The sequence below is a fragment of the Ailuropoda melanoleuca genome, chromosome 6 (genome assembly GCF_002007445.2).
Source record: "Ailuropoda melanoleuca isolate Jingjing chromosome 6, ASM200744v2, whole genome shotgun sequence".
Lineage (NCBI taxonomy): Eukaryota > Metazoa > Chordata > Mammalia > Carnivora > Ursidae > Ailuropoda > Ailuropoda melanoleuca.
Window position 1 is genome coordinate 423,040 of NC_048223.1, and position 16,395 is coordinate 439,434.

General features: G+C 36.5%; 1 protein-coding gene across 1 annotated transcript in view; it reads right to left on the reverse strand.

Annotated features, from left to right (window-relative positions):
* Window positions 1–16,395, reverse strand: part of RNF13 (ring finger protein 13) — a 156,392-nt gene that overhangs the window by 25,993 nt on the left and 114,004 nt on the right. The window lies entirely within an intron of this gene.

The window sequence follows — 16,395 nt, forward strand, 5'->3', positions numbered from 1 at the left end:
GGAAAATCTGTAAATATGTAACTAGTAGGTCAAAAAAGAAATCACTAAGAAAATTTAGAAAATATCTAGAGACAAATGAAAATGAAGACACAGCATACCAAAACTTAGGGGATGCAGCAAAGCAGTACTAAGGGAAGTTTATAACGGAAAGCACTTATATTTAAAGAAGGAAGATCTCAAATCAACAAACTAACCTAACATCTCAAGGAACTAGGAAAGTAAGAACAAACTAAACTCAAAGTTAGCACAAGGATAGAAATAAAGATTAGAGCAGAAATAATGAAACAGGGGCGCCTGGGTGGCACAGCGGTTAAGCGTCTGCCTTCGGCTCAGGGCATAATCCCGGCATTATGGGATCAAGCCCCACATCAGGCTTCTCCACTGGGAGCCTGCTTCTTCCTCTCCCACTCCCCCTGCTTGTGCTCCCTCTCTCGCTGGCTGTCTCTATCTCTGTCAAATAAATAAATAAAATCTTTAAAAAAAAATAAATAATGAAACAATAAAAAAATAGGGGGAAAAATCAGGGAAAGAGTTAGTTTACTGAAAAGAGCAACAAAATGGACAAACCATTAGCTAGAATAAGAAAGATTTATAGCTAAAATTATAAATGATATAGGAGATATTACAACTGATTGTCACAAAAATAAAAAGGATTAAAAGAGACTGCTATGAATAATTATAGGGCAACAAATTGGTTAACCAAGAAAATAAGGATAAACTCCTAGAATTGTATAATGTATCAAGACTGAATCATGAAGAAATTTAAAAAAATCTTAACAAACCTATAACTAGTGAAGAAATTGAAACAGTATTCAAAAACCTCCCAATGAAGAACAGCCCAAAACTAGATGCCTTAAACTATTAAATTCTACCAGACATTTAAAGAAGAACAATACCAATCCTCAAAGTCTTCCAAAGAATCAAAGAGGAGGAAATACTTCCAAACTCATTCTATGAGATCAGCATTACCCTGAAACCAAAACCAAAGACACAAGAAAATCACAAAGCAAATTCCCAGATGAATACTGATGCAGAAATTCTAAACAAAATACTCAAACCAAATTCAACAGCACATTAAAAGGATCATACACTACAACCAAGTGAAATTAATACATGGAATGCAAAGATGGTTCAACATATGAAAAATCAATGTAATATACCATATTAACAAAATGAAGGAGAGAAGACATGATCATCTCAATGCAGATAGAGCATGTATATGTATGTATATGTATATGGAACTTCCACAACTCAACAGTGACAACAAAAATGACCCAATTAAGAACTGAGTAAAGAATGTGAATAGACATTTCTCCAAGGAAGATATAAAAATGGCTAATAAGCCCATAAAGAGATACTCAGCATCACAAATCATTAGGGAAATGTAAATCAAAACCATGAGATAACCCCTTCATACCAATCAGGAAAGGTAGTATCAAAAGAACAGAAAATAAATGTTAGGAAGAATGTGGAAAAGTTGGAACCCTTACACATGGTTGGTGGGAATACAAAATGGCACAGTCATTATTGTAAACAGTACCTAAATTTTACCTAAAAAAAAAATTAAGAATAGAATTATTACATCATCTGGCAATCCCAACTCTGAGTATATGCCCAAAGAATTCAAAGTAGGGTTTCAAAAAGATACCTGCATACCCATGTTCATAACAGCATTACTCACAATTGCAAAGAGCTAAAAGCAACCTAAATGTCCATCAACAGATGCAAGAATAAAGAAAACATGGTATATACATACGATGGAATATTATGCAGCTTTAAAAAAAAAAGGAAATTCTGTCACATGCTATATAATATGGATAAATTAGAGGACACATAAGCAAAATAAGCCAGTCACAGAAGGATAGATATTGTATGATTTTACTCATATGCAGTACCTAAAGTATTCAAAAAACATATAAATAGAAGGCAGAAAAGTGGTTACCAAAAACTAGAGGATTAGGGAGGGGAAATAAGTGCTTAATGAGTATAGTTTCTGTGTTACAAGATTATAAAGTTTTAGAAATATATAATACAACAATATATTTAACATTGGTGAACCACAGGCTTAAAAATGGTTAGGACAGTAAATTTAACATTGTGTATTTTTTACCATGATTAAAAAAAAAAAAAGATTTAAGCACACACACGAAAGTGAAGGTAAAATACTTTCTCAGACAAACAAAACTTGAAGGAATCTGTTGCCAATGGATCTGTCTTGTAAGAAATGTTAAAATAAGTTCTACAGAGAGAAGGAAAAGGACATAGGTCAGAAATTCGAATATATGTAGAGGAAGAGTACTAGAGAAGGAACAAATTAAGGTAAAATACTTTCATTTTTTTAAAGATTTTGTTTATTAGAGAGAGAGAATGAGAGGGGAGGAGGGGCAGAGGGAGAGAGAGAAGCAGACTCCCCGCTAAGCAAGGAGCCCGACGCAGGGCTCAATCCTAGGATCCTGAGATTAGGACCTGAGCTGAAGGCAGATGCTTAACTGACTGAGCCACCCAAGCACCCCTATTTTTTTTATCATTCTTAATTGATCTAACAAATAACAGTTTGTTCAAAATAATAGAAGCAACAATGTATTCAATTATATATGCTTATGTAAATGTTTATATATGCTTAGATATATATGAAGTGAATGACAGCAATGATACAAGGGATGGAGAGGCAAAGAAATTAGGAATATTTTGTTTTAATGTACTTCACTACCTGTGAAGCAGTGCATTGTTACTTAAAAGTTAATTGTAAGTGTATAGTGCAAACTCTGGGGAAACCACTAGAAAAAATAAAGAAGTATAATTAATATACTAACGTAGGAGAGAAAATGCTCAATTGAAACCACAAAAGGCAGAAAAAGAATGAAGACAAAAATAGAAACAAAGAATGAAGGCAACAATAAAAAATACAGTAACAAAATGGTAGATGCTAATCCAACTGCATCAATAATCACTTTAAATGTCAATGGTCTAAATATATCAACTAAAAGATTTTCAGAGTGGTTCAAAACAAGGGAGAGCCAACTATTGTGGTCTACAGGAAACCCATTTTAAATAGACATAGATTAAAAGTAAAGGATGGAGAAAGGAATACCATGCCACTTTAGTTGGATATCTGTGTCCATCCAACATTCTTATGTTGAAGCCTCATCCCCATTGTAATGGTATTTGGCACTTTGGAATGTGATTCAGTCATAAGGGTAGAGCCTTCACAAATGGTATTAGTGACTTTATGAAAGAGACCTCAGGGAGCTCCTTTGCTCCTTCTGCCATATGAGGACACAGTGAGAAGACAGCTGTCTTACTCCAAGAAGACATAACAATTCTTTATGTGTATGTGCATAAAAACAGAGCACAAAATACCTAAGGCAAAAATGGATATAACTGCAAGGAAAACAGATAAATTCATTATTATAATTGGAGACTTCAACACCCCTCTATTAGAAATGGACAGATCCAATAAGCAGAAAATCAGTAAGGATATAGTTGAACTCTAAAGCATCATCAATAAACTGGATATAACTTATATATAAAATATGTCATCTAACTAGAAGCAGAATATATATTCTTTGCAAGCTCACATGGGACATTCACCAAGACAGACCATACTCTGAGCCATAAAACACACCTAAAGAAATTTGAAAGAAATCATGCAATGTCTGCTCTCAAACACAATTTAATTAAACTAGAAATCAGTACCAAAATAGGCTGGAAAATCCCCAAATACCTGAGATTAAACAACACACTTCTAAATAACACATGCATCAAAGGAGAAACCTCAAGAGAAATTTTAAATATTTCTAACTAAATGAAAATGATAAATACAACTTATCAAAATTTGTGGTATGCAGTGAGGGCAATGCTTAGAAGGAAAGTTATAGCCCTGGATATGTGGGTGTCTGTGTGTGTTTGTAAGAAAAGAAGAAAGACATAACATCAGTAATCTAAAACTTTCGCCTTTGGAAACTAGAAAATGAAGAGCAAATTAAATCCAAAGAAAGTACAAGAAAAGGAATAAAAATCCTATTTTATTTTATTGCAGAAATCAATGAAATTGCAAGTAGGAAATCGATAGAGAAAATCAAGAAAACAAAAAGCTGGTTCTTTGAAAAGATCAGTTAGCCTCTAGCCAAGCTTAGAAAGAGAAAAAGCACAAGTTACTAGTATCAGAAATGAAAAAGGGGTCATCACTACTGATTCCATGTATATTAAAAGGCTAATAAAGAAATAATGTGAACAACTCTACACCCACAAATTTGATGGCAATAAAATGGACCAATTCCTTGAAAGACAGAATCTAACAAAACTCACACAAGGAGAACAGTCTCAGTAGACTTACATCTGTTTAAAAAATGGAATCAATAACTAATAACATACCAAAAGGAGAAAGCACCAGACCCAGACGGTTGCATGGGTGAATTCTACCAGACATTTAAAGAGGAGGTATCAATTCTTTACAAGTTCTTCCAGAAAACAGAAGCAAAGGGAATACTTCCTAATTCACTCTATGAAATTAGCATTGCCCTAATACAAAAACCAAAGACATTATAAGAAAGGAAAACTATCTCATGAACACAGGTGATATATTCTCAACAAAATGTTAGTATAGACCATGACCAAAGTGGGATTCCCAACTGGATCATAGATTCAATGCAATCCCCAATCCCAGCATTGTTTTCTTTCTTGGATATTGACAAACTTATTCAAAAGTTTATATGGAAAGGCAAAAAGCCAGAACAGCCAACACAATAATGAAGAGGAAGAAAGCTGAAGGACTAATACTATCCTACTTCAAGACTTACTAGAAGGCTACAATAATCAAGATAGTTTGGAATTGGTCAAAGAATATATAAACAGGACAGACTAGACAGCTCAGAAACAGACAAATATAGTCAACTACTCTTTGACAACAGTGCAAGGGAGAAAGGACAGTCTTTTTAACAAATGGTGCCAGAAGAACTGGACATGCCAAAAAATGAATCTAGATAAAAGAGAACCTTATCAAGATGATAAAGAGCCTTTCTGAAAATCACACAGCTAACATCATATTCAATGGTGGCTGACCAAAAGTTTTCTTTCGTAGATGAGGAACAGAAAAGGATGCACATGTTCACCACTGCTATTCAACATTACCACAGAGCATTACTACTAGAGCAGTTAGACCAGAAAAGCAAAGGAACCCACATTGGAAAGGAAAAAGTAAAACTATGTCTATTTACAGAAAACATGATCCTATGTATACAAAATTCCAAAGAATCCATAAGAAAGCTACTAGAGTTAATAAATCCAGCAATTAAGGTTACAAGATCATTATATAAAAACAGTTCAGTTTCTATACACTAGCAATGAACAATCCAAAAAGGAAATTAAGAAATTAATTCCCTTTGCAATAGATCTAAAAGAATAAAATACCTAGGAAAATCTTTAACAAATGAAGTGAAAGATTTGTATATACACTGAGAAATATAAAACACTGATGAAAGAAATTAAAGACGACCTAAATAACTAGAAAGACATTCCATGTTCATGAATGGGAAGGCTTTAATATTAAGATGGTAATAACACTCTAAGCAATCTACAAATTCAGTATAATCCCTATCAAAATTCCATCAACTTTTTTTGAAGATATGAAAAATGTGATCCTCAAATTCAAATGTAATTGCAAGGGATCCTGAATATCTAAAACATTCTTGAAAAAAAAAAAAGGTTGTAGGACTCATATTTCCCAGTTCAAAATATAATGCAAATCTAAAGTAATCAAAACAGTGTAGTACTGGCATAAGGACAGACGTACAGAGTGATGGAAGAGACTGGAGAGTCTAGAAATAAACCCATACATCTGTGGCCAATATTTGTGACAAGGGTGAAAGACCATTCAATGAGGAAAGAATCTCTTCAACAAATGGTGTTGAGACTATTGCATTTCCATGAATAATATATATAAAAACCTGGAGTCCTATCTCACATTATATATAAAAATTAACTAAAAAATATGGAGAAATAAGAACCTTCTGCTGCTTGGAATGTAAAATAGTGTAGCGGCTGTAGAAGACAGTATGGGCAGTTCCTCAGAAGTTACACATAGAATTTCCAAATGACCCAGCAATACTATACTTACGTATGTACTCAAAAGAACTGAATTCAGGAACTCAAATGTATACTTTTACAACAATTTTCATTGCAGCATTATTCAAAAGAGCCAAAAGGTGGAAGCAACCCACAAGTCCACTAACTGAGGACTAGATAAATAGAATGTGGTAGAAACACATGATGGAATATTACTCAGCCATGAAAAGCGATGACATTCTGGGGATCCCAGGGAGAAGATGGCAGAGTAGGAGGACCTTAAGCTCACCTCATCCCATGGTTACAACTACATAACACCTACATCAGTGTAAATAACCCAGAAAATGACCTAAAGACTGGCAGAAGAGACCTTCTACAACTAAATGTAGAGACAAGGCCACATTGAAAAGGGCAGGAAGGGTGGAGACGATGTCAGAAGTTAAATGGGACTGTCCAGGGGAGGGAGGGACACCGTAGGTACAGAAAGGGGAGAGGACCAGACTCTCACACCAAGCACTCCAGGCACACGGAACCTGCATGAAAACCAGAGGGGCATAATTTTGTGAGTTCTTAAAATCAGCTGGGCTTAACAGCAGGAACTTTAAAAATCAGCAGGCTCCACTCTGGGAGAGCTGGGAGGGTAACAAGAAATGGGAGTCCCCACCCTTAAAGAGACAGCACAAGAAATACCCCCACAGAGATATAGCACAGACGCATTAATTTGAAAAAAAGCTTGGGGTATACAGGAGGGGGATTTGGTTAATAATTTCAGAGTGCATACTGGAAGGGAAACTTCTCCAGGAACAAAGGACCTGGAAGGCCCCCATTTCCTTCCCTCACCCCTGAGCCTAGACACATGGACACCTGCGGGAACCAGTGTAGCACCAACATTTCCTACCTAACTTGCTAACAGCATGCCCTACCTTGCATTCTCCTGCAGACCTGCATCCTTCAATATGCCCTTGGCCAGAGCCCATCCAAAGTAGTGCCACATGCCTGGCAGGGTGCAAGCAGGCCCAACAGGAACCAGTACCACTCCAAAGTGACTCCTGCCCCAGGGAGAGGGAAAGATAATCACACACACTATTCTGACTGCACCCCAGCACAGTGGGCTGAGGGCAGATATCTGGTCTGACTGCAGGCCCCACCCACCAACAAAAGCTGCTCAGGGGACAAGACAGGGAAAGTGCCCTGCAGTTACACGCTACTGCATCTCTGGAGAATGCCTGGTCTAATTCAACTCAAGCCAAATGTGGCCTCAGACTGGCTCACTAACAACACAGGGACAAAACCCTGCCCCAAATGGGCAGACAGCCATTGCAGATGATGGGACTGAAGGCAAAAGCAGCTCAGCCACATCAGTAGGGCACATGCAACACACACTGGAGACACCCCTGAAGCACCAGCTTCTGGTGAACAGGAGACATGGCACTGCAGGGCACTATAGGACCTTTTCTTCATAAGGCCACTACTTCCAAGAGCAGGAGACATAGCTGGCTTTCCTAACACAGAGAAACAGACACAGAGATAGACAAAATGAGGAGACAGGGGAATATGTCCCCAGTGAGAGAAAAGGAAAAAAATCAAAGAAAACAAAACAGAGATAGGTAATATGCCTGATAGAGAATTTAAAGTAATGGTCATAAACATACTCATGAGACTTGAGAAAAGAGTAGAGGACCTCAGTGGGGCTCTCAACAAAGAGAGAACATAAAAAAGAACCAATCAGAGATGAAGAACTCAATAACTGAAATTAAAAATACACTAGAGGGAAGAATAGATTACAGGAAGCAGAAAAATAGATCAGTGACCTGGAAGACATAGTAATGGAAAGCAATCAAGGTGAAGAGGAGAGAGAAAAAAATAATAAAAACTGAAAATAGACTTAAGGAATTCAGTGACACCATCAATTTGCATTATAGGGATCCCAGAAGGAGAAGAGAGAGAAAAGGAGGAAGATCTGAGGAAATACTAACTGAGGGTGCCTCGGTGGCTCATTCGTTTAAGCATCTGCCTTCAGCTTAGGTCATGATCCCAGGGGTCTGGGATAGAGCCCCCCAATAGGCTCCCCCGCTTCTCCCTCTCCCTGCCACTCCCCCTGCTTGTGCACTCTCTGTCAAATAAAAAAAAACTTGAATGAATGAATGAATGAATGAATGACATNCCCTGCCACTCCCCCTGCTTGTGCACTCTCTGTCAAATAAAAAAAAACTTGAATGAATGAATGAATGAATGACAAAGAAAGAAAGAGAAAGAAAGAGAAAGAAAGAAAGAAAGAAAGAGAAAGAAAGAAAGAAAGAAAGAAAGAAAGAAAGAAAGAAAAAGAAAGAAAGAAAGAAAGAAAGAAAGAAAGAAAGAAAGAAAGAAAGAAAGAAAGAGACTGACTAGCTGAAAATTCCCCTGATCTGGGGAAGGAAACAGAAATCCAAGAAGCAAAGAGAGCCCCCAACAAAATCAACCTAAGGAGGTCCACACCAAGACACATAGTAATTAAAACAGTAAAAAGGGGGGATAAAGAGAATTTTAAAAGCAGCAAGAGAAAACAGTTACAAACAAGGGAAACCTAATAAGGCTATCAACAGATTTTTCTGTGGAAACTTTGCAGGCCAGAAGAGAGTGGGATGATAAATTCAAAGAGCTGAAAGAAAAAAAAAAAAACAACCTCCCACCAAGAATACTCTACCCAGCAAAGCTATCATTCAGAATAGAAGGAGAAATAAAGAATTACCCAGATAAACAAAAGTTAAAGGAATTCATCACCATTAAACCAGTGCTACAAGAAATGTTAAAGGGAACTTTCTGAGTGGAAAGGAAAACCATAAGCAGGAGTGAGAAAAGTAGGACGCACAAAAGCAGTAAAATTAAGTATATCTATAAAAATCAGTCAAGAGATTCACAAAATAAAAGGATGTGAAGTTTGACACCATATACCTAAAAAATGTATAGGAGTACAGAAGAGGGAGAGGAGTAAAGAATGGGTTGAAACTTAGGCAGTCATCAATTTAATACAGACTGCTATATGGAAAAGATGTTATATAAACCTAACAATAACCAAAAATCAAAAATCAGTAATAGATATGCAAAAAAAAATGGAATCCAAGTATATCACTAAACCAGCAAACTATGAGAGAAAAGACAAAAAGGAATAGAGAAGAACTACAAAAACAACCATAAAACAAGTAACAAAGTGGCAATAAGTACATACCTACCAATAATTACTTCGAATATAAAGGACTAAATACTCCAATCCAAAAGACACAGGGTGACAGAATGGATAAAAAGCAAAACTCATCTATATGCTGCTCACAAGAGACTCACTTCAGACCTAAAGACACATATAGATTGAAAGTAAAAGGATGGAAAAGCATATACCATGCAAATGGAAGTGAAAAAAAGCCAGGGTAACAATATTTAGACAAAACAGACTTTAAAACAAAGACTGTAACAAGGGACAAAGAAGGACACTATATAATTATAAAGGGAACAATCCAACAAGAAGATACAACAACTGTAAATAGTTATGCATCCAACATGGGAGCACCCAAATACATAAAGCAGCTAATAACAAACATAAAGGAACTAATCGATAGTAATACAATAATAGGTGACTTTAACACCCCATTTGTAAGAGCGGATAGATCATCCAAACAGATGTAAAAAAAAAAGGGGGGGGGGCGGAAACAGTGGCTTTGAATGACACATTGGACCAGATGGGCCTAACAGATATATTCAGCATATCCCACCCTAAAACATCAGAGTACACATTCTTTCCAAGTGCACATGGAACATTCTCTAGAACACATCACATATTAGGCCAAAAACCAAGTCTCAATGAATTAAAAAAGACTGAAGTCATACCTTGCATCTTTTCTGACCACAACAATGTAAAACTAGAAAGCAACCAGAAGAAAAAAATTTGGAAAGAGCACAAATACCTGGAGTTCAAATAACATGCTACCAAACAATGAATGGGTCAACCAAGAATCAAAAAGTAAATAAAAATACATGGAGATGAGCGAAAATGAAAACACAGTGGTCCAAAATCTTTGGGATGCAGCAAAAGCTATTATGAGAGGTAAGTGTATAGCAATATAGGCCTACCTCAAGAAGCAAGAAAAATCTCAAAACAATCTACCTTTACACCTAAAAGAGCTAGAAAAAGAACAAACAAAACTCAAAACCAGCAGAAGGAAGAAAATAATAAAGGTTAGAGCAGAAATAAATGAAATAGAAACTAAAAAACCAACAGATCAGATCAATGAAACCAGGAGCTGGTTCTTTAAAAAGATCAACAAATTGATAAACCTTTAGCCAGACTCATCAGAGAGAGAGAGAGAGAGAGAGGGAAAGAGAGGATTTAAACAAAGTCAGAAATGATAGAGAAGAAATAACAACTGACACCACAGAAATACAAAGGATTATAAGAGAAATTTATGAAAAAGTGTATGCCAACAAATTGGACAATCTAGAAGAAACGGATAAATTCCTAGAAACATATAGCCTTCCAAAATCAGGAAGAAAGAGCAAATGTGAACAAAGCAATGACCAGGAATGGAATTGAATTAGTAATCAAAAACTCCCAACAAGCAAAAGTCCAAGACCAGATGGCTCACAGGTGAATTCTATGAAACATTTTATTTTGTTTTATTTTTAAGATTTATTTATTTGAAGGGGGAGGGGCAGAGGGAGAAAGAGTGTCAAAGAGATTCTGCACTGAGCGCAAAGCCGGACACAGGGCTCAATCTCATGACCCTGAGATCACAACCTGAGTCGAAACCAAGAGTTGGCCACTTAATCGACTGTACCACCAAGGCCCCCTATGAAACATTTTAAAGAACAGTTAATAACTATTCTTCTCAAACTATTCCAAAATACAGAAGAGGAAGGAAAGCTTCCAAATTTATTCTATGAAGACCGAATTATCCTGATACTGAAACCAGATAAGGACACCACAGAAAAAGAGAACTACAGGTCAGTATCTCTGATGAACACAGATGTTAAAATCCTCAACAAAAATATTAGCAAGCCAAATCTAACTATACATTTAAAAAAAATCATTCATCATGATCAAGTGGGATTTATTCCTGGGACGCAAGGGTGGCTCAATATTCACAAATCAGTCAACCTGATATGTCGTATCAATAAAAGGATAAAAACCATATGATGATTTCAATAGGTGCAGAAAAAGCATGACAAAATACAACATCCATTCATAATAAAAACCCTCAACAAAGTAGGTTTAGAGGGAACATACACCAACATAATAAAGGCCATATATGAAAACCCACAATTAACATCATACACAACAGGGAAAAACTGAGAGCTCTTCCCCTAAGGTCAGGAACAGAACAAGGATGTCCACTCTCACCACTTTTATTCAACATTGTACTGGAAGTCCTAGCCACAACAATCAGATAACAAAAAAAAATTAAAGGCATCCAAATAGGTAAGGAAGAAGTAAAACTTTCACTGTCTGCAGATGACATACTATTATACAGAGAACCCTAAAGATTCCACCAAAAATCTACTAGAATAAATGAATTCAGTAAGGTTGCAAGATACAAAATCAATATACAGAAATCCATTGCATTTCTATATACTAATAATGAAGCTGTAGAAAGAGAAATTAAGAAAATAATCCCATTTACAATTATACCCAAAATAAAATACCTAGGAATAACCTTAACCCAGGAGGAGAAAGACCTGTACTCCAAAAACTATAAAACATTGATAAAAGAAACTGAAGATGATACAAAGAAATGGCAAGATATTCCATGCTCATGGATTGGAAGAATATTGTTACAGTGTCCATACCACCCAAGAAATCTATGTATTTAATGCAATCCTTATCAAAATACCAACAGTACTTTTCACAGAACTAGAACAAACCTAAAATTTGTATGTTACCACAAAAGACCCCAAATAGCCAAAGGAATCTTGAAAAAGAAGAACACACCTGGAGGTATAATAATCTTGAATTTCAAGATATAGTACAAAGCTGTAGTAATCAAAGCAGTATGGTACTGGCACAAGAACAGACACATACATCAATAGAATGGAATGGGAATAACCCCAGAAATAAAACCATGATTATATGGTCAATTAATCTTTGACAAAGGGGACAAAAATATGCAATGAGAAAAAGACAGTCTCTTCAACAAATGGTGTTGGGAAAACAGGACAGCCACACGCAAAAGAATAAAATTGGATCACTTTCTTACATCATGCACAAAAATAAACTCAAAACGGAGAAGGATCTAAATGTAAGACCTGAAACCATAAAAATCCTAGAAGAGAACACAGGCAGTAATTTCTCTGACATTGGCTATAGAAATGTTTTTCTAGATATGTCTCCTGAGGCAAGGGAAACAAAAGCAAAAATAAACCATTGGGCTACATCAAAATAAAAAAGCTTCTGCACAGCAAGGGAAACAATCAACAAAACTAAAAGGCAACCTACTGACTGGGAGAAGACATTTGCAAATGGCATATCCAATAAAGGGTTAATATCCAAAGCATATAAAGAACTTACAAAACTCAATGCCCACTAAAAAAAAAAAAGAAAAGAAAAAAAGAAAAACAACAACAAATCCAAAACACCCTCAATGTCCAAAAAACAATCCAATTAAAAATGGGCAGAAGACATGAACAGACATTTCTCCAAAAAAGATACAGAGATGACCAACAGATACATGAAAAATGCGCAGCATCACTTATCATCAGAGAAATGCAAGTCAAAACTACAATGAGACATCACCTCACACCTGTCAGAATGGTTAAAATCAACAACACAAGAAACAAGAGGTTTTGGGGAGGATGCCGAGAAAGAGGAATCCTCTTGCACTACTGGTGGGAATGCAAACTGGTGCAGCCACTCTGGAAAACAGTATGGAGGTTCCTCAAAAAGTTAAAAATAGAACCACCCTACAATCCAGCATTCACACTACTGGGTATTAACCCAAAGATTACAAAAACACTAATTCAAAGGGATACATGCACCCCAATGTTTATAGCAGCATTATTAACAATAGCCAAGATATGGAAGCTGCTCAAGTGCCCATCAATTGATGAATGGATAAGAAAATATGGTGTATATATACAATGAAATACTATTCAGCCATAAAAAAGAATGAAATCTTGTCATTTGCAACAACACAGATGGAGCTAGAGAGTATAATGCTAAGCAAAAGAAGTGAGAGAAAGACAAATACCGTATGATTTCACTCATATGTGGAATTTAAGAAACAAACGAGCAAAGGGGCGGGAGGGGGGGAGAGAGAAAGGCAAACCAAGAGAACAGAGGGTTATCCAGAGGGGAGGTGGGTGGGAAGATGGGTGAAATAGGTGATGGGAATTAAGAAGGGCAATTGTCATGATGAACACTGGGTGATTAAAATAAAAACTTTAAAAAATACAATTCAAAAACAGGAAAAATTCAATCATACTGTTTTAGAATGAATACATAGGTGGTAAAACCTAATACAAAGACAATGAAATGATTATCATAAGCCTAGATGATTACTTCCAGTGAGGCAAGTATTATGATCCAGATGGGAACACAGTAGTTTCTGGGGTGCCAGTAATGTTCTATTTCTTGAACTGGATGGTTCCAGAAATATGTATCTTAGATACTTTTTGTATACATGCTATACTTCAGACTTAAAAAAACGGGAAGGTAAGGATAAAACAGCAGTCCATACAGATAGAGAAAAACATAATTATGTTGACTGGTTCATAACCATAAACCCTAAAGGGAGGTTCAAGCTGCCAGGTAATCATATTATATTTCCCTGGTCCATTTGCCCACTTACTCTCCTAGAAATATTGTATAGCTTTCTGTTCTGAAACCTCCAGCATTCTCCCCTCCCATCCTCATCTGCAGTTAATTATCGTGGCGTACTTCACTGAGAAAAATGGAAGTAAACTTCCACAGACTTACCATAATACCCATGTCCCAGAATTCTGCACCAACGTATCCTACCTTCCCTCAGAGCTTAACTCTCCATGCTACCATCGTAAGGCCAGTCCACCTTTTGTGCACCAGATCCCATTCCTTCTTGCCTTCTCAAAAACAGTATTACAGCTCTCCCATCTGTCACCTGTATCATCAACTTCCTTCAGTAAACATGCTATTATTTCTTAACCCAACTTCTCCACCAGCTGCTACTACATTTTTTCTGTTTTTAGCTAACTTTCTCGAAAAAGTTGTCTGCAGTTACTGTCTCTGATCCTTTCCCTTCCGTTCTCTCCTAAACCCACCATAATCTCAGATTTTTGACCTGTCAAAACTGCGCATCAAGATAACCAATAACTTCTAATGGTCAACTGTTGGCTCTCATCTTCCTTATTTACCAGGAGCATGTGATACAGCTTATATCACTCCTTGCTCTTTGACAGATTTGCATCACTTTGGTTTTTGGTAAAGCACTCTCTTCTGGTTTTCCCCTTATATAACTGGTCATTCCTGCTCTGTCTTCACTGCTGGCTGATTCCTCCTCTTCCTCACTTAATGTTGGAATGTCCCAGTATGTCTTTGGTATTCTGTCCACCTACACTCATTTCCTTGGTACTGTCATTCATATTCATGATTTAAATACATCTTTATACAACACCTCCAGTTCAGATACTTCTCTTAAACTCCAGACTCATTTATAACGTCTACTAGACATCTGAAATTCCACATGTCCAAAACTAATTTCTCCAATTTCCCCTCAAAACGTGTTCTATGACTTATTAAGCATCCTTATCTTTATTTAAGCCAGTGCTACCCTGTTGCTAAGACCAAAAACTCTAGAGTAATCCTTGTTTTCTCTCCCCCCATCTAGTCCATTAATAAATACAGTGTATTCCATCTTCCAAATATATCCAGAATTTAAGATTTCTTCACCTCCTCCACTGCTACCACTCAGTCCAAGCCACATTCATATCTCACTGGGATTATTGCAATGGCCTCTTACCTGGTCTCTCCGCTTAAATCCTTGATCCTCTACATCCTATTCTTAACACAGCAGCAGAAAGACCCTTTAAAAATTTTTTTAATTTTGATATGTTAGTGACCATACAGTACATCCTTAGTTTTTGATGTAGTGTTCCATGATTCATTGTTTGCGTATAATACCCAGTGCTCCGCAATACGTGCCCTCCTTAAAACCCATCACCAGCCTAGCCCATCTCTCCACCCCCCTCCCCTCTAAAACCCTCAGATTGTTTCCCGGACTGTTTTAACATACAATTTACCTATTATCTTTCTCCTGCTCAAAATCCTACAGTGGCTACTCATCTTACTCAGATGAAAAACCAACTACGCGTGCCTAGGACAATACCAGCTTTTTAAACTTTTCCCCCCTGGGTTTAGGAAGCATAAAAATAAACACAAAATGGGAGTTTAAAAAAGTGATTCCTAAAGCCAATCTTCAAACCACTTCTGGCTTCTGAATAACTTTACTCACTACACATTGAATGAGGACAGTGCAGTACATGTTTATAAATGTCTCTGTTTATTCCATTCAACATGTGGCTTTTCCTGTTTTGCTTTTTTTTTTTGTAAATGTTATATTTTTAATAAAATAATAAAATGGTTATTGTAAATGGAAGGTTTTTAAAACACTTTACTACTTGAAAAATAAAGTTTTGGCAGAACTAAATTTTAATGCCTTCACCATTTCTCCTCTCTATGCATTTTTTTCTGAATTAAAAAACAACACTTTTACTGGTGTATGGAATTGAAAAGTCTGGGACTACTAGTCAAAAGGATTTAACAAGCATGTACTAAAGCATAGGTAGGAAAAATTATACTGACTAGATTATTAGAGCCCTCCCCAGCTCTGTCAGGACTGGCTGTGTGACATTAAAAGTTTTTTGCCTCTCTGATCCTCTGTTTCTTCATCCATAATGCCCATTAAAGTACCCATTTCGTAGAAATATGAAAATTAAATGAGACAATGCATTTAAATACATCGACACATAATAGCCACATGTGTGTTTAGTTAATGCAACACTATTAACTATGTATTTAGTTAATGCAACGTTAATACAGTGGTGTATGGTGGGAGAGAGAGTGGAAGGAGGGTTAGTGGGAGTAGATCATATTAACGCACAGAAGTATTTTATCCATTTAGGGTCAGAACTGCTGGCGCATGGTGATAATAAAAAGCATTTTGGTCAGTTTCATTATTGTTTGTAAATTCTCTGCAGACCATTTACCCCCTTCTTGCCTTCACCAGCATACACCATGAAAAAAGACCATCTCGCACATTTACTCACTATTAACGGAATATTAGGCATAGTATATGGCAAGGATTCAGAAGGCAGTATTAGAGTAAGGTCACCATG